We start from the raw sequence: 8,165 nt of genomic DNA on the forward strand, positions 1-8,165 counted from the left end.
GGACATATGGGCTAATACCAGACTTCTGGACTTGATCTGGACTGGGCTGGAATGTTTTCTCAATATCCAACTGCTCTTCTATATAAACCACTTTCTTTTTTTTAAAAACATTTTATTAGAAGGTCATGGAACTCTTATCACAATCTATACATATACATACATCAATTATATAAAGCACATCTGTACATTCTTTGCCCTAATCATTTTCAAAGCATTTGCTCTCCACTTGAGTCCTATGCATCAGGTCATCTTTTTTTTCCCCTCCATCCCCGCTCCCCCCACCTCTTTCTTACACACATGTGTGTCTATGAATTTGTTTATTAGTCTACCCAAACTAACACAATACACAAAGGAGTTTCATAAAGTTTATGTATAAAATTCACTGTCTGTTCATACCATATTTTAAAAACTTCTCTAGACACCCTCCAACACATACATATACAAGTATGTTTTTAGAAGAGTACACCACTTTGTTTATTTTTAATTAAAATGCATACATTTTATTAAAAAGAAAATACTAAATGGGTAAGTTTTAGATGATAATAAATAGTGACATATTAAAAATGAAATCATTGTTATATTTATATAAAAGCATGCTTTCAAAATATAGTCAACAGTTTCTAAATACTATTATTATTTGAGCCATTGTCCACTGACAATAATTACAGAAAGATATTTGAGAGAAATGTTTCATAAATCAAATTTTTATCTTTTGTTTGTGCTTACATTCCAATTTCCCTCAGAAATGTATTGAAAGGAGTTTTTATTGAAATAAGTATTACTCTTTCTTCAATAGTTTAACATATTTTACTTTTCTGAAGCAACTATGTAGATTGCTTAGTATTTAAATTTCATTATAAAATTTTAATTTTGACAAGTTAGAATTATAAGAAGGAATAGGTGAAAATTGAACATAACCTACTTATAATCAACATGTTATCTTTTGTAAAAACAGAACAAAAAACTACAACATACTAACAACATCTTTGTTTTAAACTTTTTATGAATAGAAGAAATATTTTACTTGCTTTTTTTCTAAAATCCATTGTGTGATAAATTCAACATTTATTGGGCCAATTTCATCTCATTTTGTTGAGTCTTGCCTCCTGTCTCCTTAGACTTTGCTTTGCACATTTGGATACACCACTCTTATCGAATTGATACTAAATTATCGCAGCCCTAGATGTGTCCTCGCCTTCGGAGTTCCTGGGCTGTATACTTTCGGGAAGCTGACTCTCACTTCTTTCTGCCCTTGAGGGGCTCTGTGTTCAAATAGACAACTTTGCCGTTAATTAGTAGCCAAGCTCCTTTAACACTGTGTCACCAGAGAAAATGATATTGAGCTCTTTATATAAGCACAGAAAATGTAGTCAATAGTAATCATGGTGTGCTTTCTAAAGAGATAAAAATTCAGTGTTTTGCCTAATGTGGTTGATAAAGATATAATAATCACTGTTGTATTTAGTTCTTTTGTTGCATTTATTACTGTTATCTGCCATAGAGTTGGCCCGGAACTAACCTTCCGGGATGCAGAGTAGAGGTGCTACATATTTTTTTCTTGGCTGCAGTCTTTATGGAAGTGGTGCACCAGGTGTGTCTTCCACAGAGTCATTGGTTCAGTTTGAATCATGAACCTTTAGAGTTCATCACAAGATATATATGTCACCCATCCCTCTTCATTGCATGCACAATGAGAAAATTTACAAAGGTAAAATATGCTAGTTCCCCATGATCCTTGACTAATACATCAAAAATGATAACACCAAGATATCAGGGTTCACACACTGTGGATAAAATGGAATGTACAATTCTAGATTTCAGTTAAGCAGGTTTATATTCTGTATCTTTATTGTGAAAGAGGGTTGCAGAAATCCTACATATTATCCACATTTGAAGGCAAAGAAAAACTGATTCATGACTAGAAATGAGTCAAAGAAGGACTCGTAGTAACTCTTTACAAATCTCCCATATTATCCAGTCCCAAGAGTATCACATGACATTCTGGCAAAACCCAAATTATCTGTGAATGCCTTTGCCTGTGTACACTATTAAGATACGTAAATGTCAGCAGGCATTGTCAGCGGTGGAGGTGAAGCTTTACCCTTTGAGGTAGTTACATAATTTTACATCAACTTGAAGATACATAAGCATGTAGGAGTGATATTCCAACTCTCCATGAAGTTAATGCCTGATGGTGCTTCCTTGTGGGTGTGGCTTTCTCATAAGAAGGGCCAAGGGAACCACTACCTTTGTCATTGTCTTCACCTTCCTGCACGTGCTAGACACCATGAGAGATGCCAGAACCCTGAGATGTTTCCCACTGAATTGGATCCACCCAACTTTTCACCCACCAGCCTGTGATATTCCTGCATTCTTCTTCATTGCATTTGACTGCAAGAGTCTGAAGAAGGACTGATGGACTAATATCACACTTACGGACTTGAGTTGGACTGGGTTGGGATGTGTTCCTGATATATAATTACTTCTCGATATTAAGCTCTTTCTTACACATCCATGAGTGTCATTAGATCTGTTTGTCTAATCAACCTAGTTGAACACTGCTTTACAGAAAGCAGAGAAACTAAGATTCTTTCTGCATGCAAGTTAAGTAAGAATTTTGATCCAATGGTATTTCAGCACATGTTTCTTCTTTGAGTCTATTTGCGTGATGCTTCTTGAATGTTCCCTCCAATCCCCACCCACCATGCAACAGTAGCCTATCCAAATCCAAACCAAACTCACAGCCTTAGAGTCAATGCTGGCTCATAGCACCCCCACTGTGGACTGCTGAGGCAATGTCTGTTTACAGGCCAGGATCTTTAACTTCTGTCTCCCTCTCCTTCCATTCAAATCATTCTTATCAATATCCTTATCAAATGTCATTCATTTCCATCAAAATAGACAGATAACCCCAGTGTCATTGTTGTTAGGTGTCACTGAGACAGTTCGGACTCATAGGAAGCCTGTACAGAACAGATCGAAACACTGCATTGTCCCATGCCATCCTCACACTCATTTCCCTTGTTGTAGTCACTGTGTCCATCCATCTCATTGAGGTCTTTCCTCATTTTCTCCACCACTCCTCTTCACCAAGCGTGATGTCCTCCTCCAGGGACTGGTCTCCCCTGACAATTTGTCCAAAGTATGTGGCTCAATAGATATCAAATGGGTAACATGAAGGTCAACTATATCAAAGAGTTGTTCTGTCCATCTTTCATATAAGGAAAAGAATGGCCAAAGTTAATAAAGAAGGTTGTATGAGAAAAAATTATAAAGCAAGAATAAATCTTTGATTTACCAATGTGATGCAGAGAGCAAGAGCTCATGAAAACAGTAGCATACGATGGGATCTGATGGGCCACTTAAATTCTAAGCAGAGAGGTCAGTTCAGAAGGTAATGGTGACTGGGGAACTCCAAAAGAAAATTTTCTCCAATATAATACGATGATAATGGGTTCAAATATTAAGAAATTTGAAAAATCATTGGTGAAAATAAGACATGCAAAATTGTGCAAGGAACACCTGTTCATTCTTTGAGGGAATCAAACCTGTCGTATGATAGTTTCTTTGGGAAACCTTACCTAATCTATCCTACAGCTTATAGTTTTTTTTTCTGTCTCAAACATAGAACATTTAAAAGGAACATATGATGGGGCATGCCCCCAAATATACAAAGGCTCTGCTGGGCAGAGCTTTCATAGGACACATTTCTGCCCCCTAGGCAAGCATCAGACACCTCACTCTAAGTTAATGCACCCAGTGGCATCAGCTGGGAAGATTCTCTCTAGTGACAGTGAATTTTTTCCTGAAAGCAGTGTCATTCCAAACTTTTTTTTTTTTTTTGGTAATGATCAATTTAAGAGAACAGCATGTGGCTGTGAAATTTTGTTTCCTACTAGGAAAAATGCTGCGGAAACTGGTGTGATGTTGAACACAGATTACAAGGACAGCGCTGTGGGGAAAACTCAAGTGTACAAGTGGTTTTAATGTTTCAAAACAGGTGAAATTTCAATTGATGACAAACCTTGTTCTCAATGTCCTTCAACTTCCTGAATGGATGAAAATGTCAACGAAATTCGTGCACTATGCTCAAAGACTGACAACAGAGCATTGAAGTGATGGGGAGGTTATCTGGACTAACTTAGACCTTGGTTAAGCAAATTTTAACCAATTTGGTAATGAGAAGGGAGGCCGTGAAATTTGTGCCTAGGTTCTGAAAGACCAGGACACAGAGCATCGAGTGGAAACATGTCTTGCTTTAAACGAAAAGCTCTGAAGTGACCCAGATTTTATCCTATGGACATTACTGGTGACAAGACATGGGGCTATTCTTCTGGCCCGGAAAGCAGACATCAATCAAGCCAGTGGTGATGCCGTCATCACCTCCCCCCAAAAACTCGTCAAGTGAAATCAAATTATGTGCATTTGGAGTTCATTCCACCACGTAAGAGTACTAGTCAAGCTTTCGATTTAGAAGTTGTGAGAAAATTGTGTAAGGTGTGCAACAAAAAGGGCCTGATTTCTGGTGGCTTTGCCACCACAACAACGCACATGTTCATGCAGCCATCTCAGGTGCCAGTTTTGGGGAAAACACAGCATGCTTCTCTTGTCCCTGCCCCTGACTCATCTGACCTTGCTCCATGTGACTTTTTGTTTCCACAAATGAAGAGGGACATGAAAGGACAAAGATTTGACAATGTGGAAGAGGTAAGAAAAAAAATGAGGGAGGTGCCATCATCCATCCAAACAGATGAGTTAGAAATATGTTTCCAAGAGTGGAACTACACATTTGACAAATGTGTGCAGTTCTACACAAAGAATATATTGTAAAATAATAGTTTCACCTTTAGACATTTTAAGTAAAGTTTTCTTTGTGTAAGAATGCATTTTGACTTATCCTTTTAATACTTAAAGTTAGCTAATGAAAACCCTTTGTATGAATCACAAAAGAATATAGTCTAAGCTGGTGCTGGAAATTGGACTTTTAGCTGGGAAGATATTCAAAATAAACAATGGCCACAGCAATCCACTGCTGTACACCCAATGGTCATGAAGAGGACAGTGTGCCGCTGCATTTGGTTTCATGGTACATGTGCTACCATGAATAGGAGTAGACTGAGGGGAAAGCAACAACAATGGTCTCAACAGGTATCACAAAAGACTTGACTATCACAATAATCAACTCTTTGTAGGGTAGACGTAGACAATCTGAGGGTAGGGGACAATCACTTTTCCACCTAAAACTCCCAGCGATGTTGATAACCTCCAGGGCATGCTGTGTCTTAGTTTAACTGATTCTTCCCCTTGTCTGCTGTGATAATAACTGAGGTCCTCACTAAATTCTCTGAAGCACAGAAATTAGCCTTAATGTATTCACATATAATAACCTGAACATTCAAGTTTTCACATTGGATTTCTTCCATGTTGACACTTTAGAATGGATGTCTTCTTTGAAATCCCATCTGTATCAGATATTAAATACAAACCTGTATAAAAGGTAGATAATAAAGCCCAAAGGGTGATTTAAGGACAGTGGTGAAAGGAGAAATATGATTAATGATGATTCAAGTGATTTGACATCAGATATGATCTACTGATTACAGTAACAAAACAGCTTAAAATAAATTTAAATCTTAGTGACCATTATGCATAATCTGCAGGCACTATTACCTTTTAATGCTAGCCTGTACTGACATAAATATGAAATCTACTCTAGAATGTAGCAAACCAAAAACCCTCAGACTGAAGATTTTAATTTTTGCTCCCTATAGTTACTAAAGTTTAAAATTTAGAAGTCATAAGGATGCCTGAATATTTGTCTCCTTTTTATTAAAAAAAAAAAGTAGGTCTGCAATAAGGGGCCAGCTTTCCCTCTTGTCAACATTTAACCAGCCATGAACATGAGCTGTCTCATGTACATAATGTGTGATGACTCCAGTTAGTCAGAGTCTTCCCATCTTCAGCTTAATTAGCATATGCTAGCTACCTAACTACTCTACAGTTTGAATCTACACCTCTCTTAGAACTTCCGAGTTGACAATGTATGAGTCACGATTTTCACTGTAGATGTTATCTGCATAAAATTAGCAACTGTACAATTTACTATGATTTCTCTACAATCTTTGAATTTTGGAAGGAAAATAAAGTTCTTAATCATGGCCTATCCTTATTTTCTAAACTTGGACAACATTTACTTAAAGAGGTAAAACAAGGAAAAGGGAGCAAAAATTAAAGGAAAGAAAAGAAAGGGGGAAGGGCATCTGCTATTATTAGTATATTGTTACCTTTTGTGTTGCGTTTTAGAAGTAAAATATTATTAATTTTATTTTTCATTATGTATATGGATAATATACACTGAAAATATGGGTCAATTTAATTATTTGTATATAGAATTCAGTGATATTAATTGTGTTCTTTGAGTTGTGGAACAATTCTTTCCCTCCTCTTCTTAGTTGTGCACCCACCATCAACATCAACTCAGTTCCCCCTAAGGTATCTAACAAATCTTTTAAAACGCAGCTGTGCTTTGATTCCATATAGATAGTTCTTAAAATACCATATGCTACTTTAAGGTATACTATTATTTGGTTTTAGGAAGGCATCAGAATATATTTTGGTTTTAATGTTCAAGATTATCCCAGGGCAATAGTTAGAGTGATTCATTGAACTTCCCTAGCTTTAATAAGTCTAGAGTCCAAGAAAAAATGCTGATTTTTCCCCTGAAAAAGCCCTTTCTGACCAGGATTCTCTTATAAAATATTTGATCAATACATTCACTATTGACAGCTGTGCATCATTCAGTTCTCCTTGTCTAGTGGCAAAGAAACTATTTGTATATGAAGACAATTTTCCAGCATATTCTCCTCCAATCCAGGACTCTCCTTTTTCCTCTGTACTAACAGATGGATAGATTAAAATTTCATACGTTAGGTGGTGTGTTAGGCCAGGCTGATTAGAGAAATAAATCCAGAGATACTCATATGTGTGTAAGAGAGAGTTTTATTTCAAAAAGTATTTAAATATTAAGAAAGCATCCCAGCCCAGTCCAGATCAAGTCCAATATTAGACCATAAGTCCAATACTAGTCCATAAATTCCTCTTCAGACTCATGTAGTCACTCACAATAATGCCAATTAGGGGAAGATCTCAGGCTGGTAGGTGAAAAGTCTTGTGGATCCAGTGGTGGTGTACACATCTCTAGAGCTCTGGCTGCCATCAGTGCGGTTCCATGTTTCTTGTAAAAAAGAAGGTGAAACAGAGGGTACATCTCCCCCCAACTCGCTCCCCCTCCCCGCCCCAGAAGGAAGAGAGGAAGGTCCTAAAATATTTGTGAGAAGGCCACGCCCACAAGGAGGCATCAGCCTGTGACCTGATTGACAGGCTGGACTCCATATCTTCTCTCTTAATATCCTCAAGTTGACCCAAGATTATGGCATTACCACAGATGGCTCGAACGTTTTTAAGAACCCAGTCACTACTAAATAATTTAGAAGGTGGAACAGAAGCACCAACCACTTTGCTAGGCCAGTAAACTAGGATGTCCTGTGAAACCATGGCCCTAATCATTTAAATCAAGAAACTGAAGCATATGAGGGCTTTGGTTTTATATTACCAGGTATAGCAGCTATTTTTTCACTGCTTTAAATGCATCTATAACTTTTGCCAATTCAACTTTCTACAATGGTATAACATATTGAATGTAATTATAAAAATGAATCTTGCAACACTAACCTTAATCAATATTATCATTATTATTTTACATTAGCTCAAAGATGTAAAGAAGTTAATTTAATCTATTGTTAGATACCTGTTTTACTGCTATGGGGGTTTCTGGGGGAAAAAAAAAACAACAACCAGAAAACCTGCTAGACAAATTCTAAAAGAGCTATAACACTAATCAATATTATTTTTTTTAGTCACCATTAACTCTTCCCCTCTTGCTCCCTTTCTCCTGCCCTGATAATCAGTAATAAACTGTCTCTATACGTGTGTTCTTTCATGTCTTTTTATAAAGTAAAATCGTATCTGTCCTTTTGTGATTTATGTATATCACCCAACACAATGTTTTCACTTTCCATCGTATTTCAGTATGAAGCAAGATTTTATTTCTCCTACTGGCAAAGTAAAATGTGCCTATATGTAAATATGTATTGCTTCTGATGTTA

The 8,165-nt window shown here is 36.8% G+C and overlaps 1 pseudogene; it reads right to left on the reverse strand.

Annotated features, from left to right (window-relative positions):
• Positions 1-7,821: 7,821 nt before the first annotated feature.
• Positions 7,822-7,896, reverse strand: LOC142461960 (U7 small nuclear RNA; annotated as a pseudogene).
• Between the last annotated feature and the right edge of the window lie 269 nt (positions 7,897-8,165).

This window comes from Tenrec ecaudatus, chromosome 11 (assembly GCF_050624435.1).
Source record: "Tenrec ecaudatus isolate mTenEca1 chromosome 11, mTenEca1.hap1, whole genome shotgun sequence".
NCBI lineage: Eukaryota > Metazoa > Chordata > Mammalia > Afrosoricida > Tenrecidae > Tenrec > Tenrec ecaudatus.